The sequence below is a fragment of the Gossypium arboreum genome, chromosome 13 (genome assembly GCF_025698485.1).
Source record: "Gossypium arboreum isolate Shixiya-1 chromosome 13, ASM2569848v2, whole genome shotgun sequence".
Lineage (NCBI taxonomy): Eukaryota > Viridiplantae > Streptophyta > Magnoliopsida > Malvales > Malvaceae > Gossypium > Gossypium arboreum.
Window position 1 is genome coordinate 25,309,680 of NC_069082.1, and position 1,516 is coordinate 25,311,195.

Sequence of the window (1,516 nt, forward strand, 5' to 3'; positions counted from 1 at the left end):
TTGCAGAATATGAAAGGGAGTTTGTACGGTTAAGCCAATATGCTAGTGAATGGGTTCAAACAGAGACAGAAATGTGTAAACATTTCGAGGAAGGATTAAATGAAAATATAAAGTTATTGATTGGTATTTTGGAAATAAGAAAGTTTGCAGCACTTGCTGATCGTGCAAAGAAAGCTGAAGAGCTAAGTAAAGAAAAGAAGAAGGAAAACAGAGAAGCCCGATCCTCTGGGAAAAGACCTATTAGTAGGTCTCAATCATTTTCTTCAAAGAAATCACAGAGGTATCAAGAAGGATCTACTACTTCAGTTGGGTATTCCGGTAACGAGCGTGGTTTTCAACGCTTTAATCCCAAGTCATCATCACTGTCAGTGACTAGTGTTGGAACTGTGGAAAACACGAAGCCAAAATGTAAACACTGTAACAAATTTCATTATAGTGAATGCCGAATGAAAACCGGTGCATGTTACAAATGTGGTTCATTTAATCACTTTTTGAAAGATTGTTCAGAAATAGTAGAAAGAGATGTTCAACAAACTTCAAAACCAGCTAACACTGCTTCAAGAGGCAGACCACCTAGAGACCCCGAAAATGTTAGTGGTAGTCGAAGCACTGTAGAAGATTCAAATGCTAAATCTGAGGCTCGAGCTCCTGCAAGAACATATGCCATATGAACCGGAGAAGATGCTTCAGTGCTAGATGTTATTACTGGTACTTTTTCTTTATTAGATACTGATATTACTGCATTAATTGATCCTGGTTCCACACACTCGTATATATGCACAAATTTAGTAAATGTTAAAAATTTACCTGTTGAATTCACTGAATTTGTGGTGGAAGTTTCAAATCCTTTGGGTCAATGTCTAAAGGTGGATAAAGTTTGTAAAAATTGTCCATTTTTCGTAAAGGGTAGATGTTTCTTGGCTGATTTAAGCTACTGCCTTTTGATGAATTCGATGTGATATTGGGAATGGATTGGTTAACCCAACATGATGTAATGGTTAATTATAAGCAGAAGTATATTGTCTTGAAATGTCAAGATGGTGAGTTACTTTATGTTGAATCTGACAAGCTAGATGGATTATTTACTATGATTTCAGCAATAGCAACATAGAAATGTATGAGGAAGGGATACGATGCTTATCTTGCATATGTGTTTGATACTAAGGTAACCGAGTCAAAGATTCAATCTGTGCCAGTTGTTTGTGAGTTTCCAGACGTGTTTTTGGAAGAATTGTCTGGCTTACCACCTGTCAGATAAGTAGAATTCTCTAGAGATCTAATTTCGAGAACAACACCAATATCAATAGCACCTTATCGAATGGCTCTTGCTGAGTTAAAAGAGTTGAAGGCGCAGTTACAAGAATTAATTGACAGGGGTTTTGCTCGACCTAGTTTCTAACCATGGGGTGCTCTGGTGTTATTTGTAAAGAAGAAAGACGGATCTTTGAGGTTGTGTATTGATTACCGACAACCCAACAAAGTCACTATAAAGAATAAATATCCACTGGCTCGAATT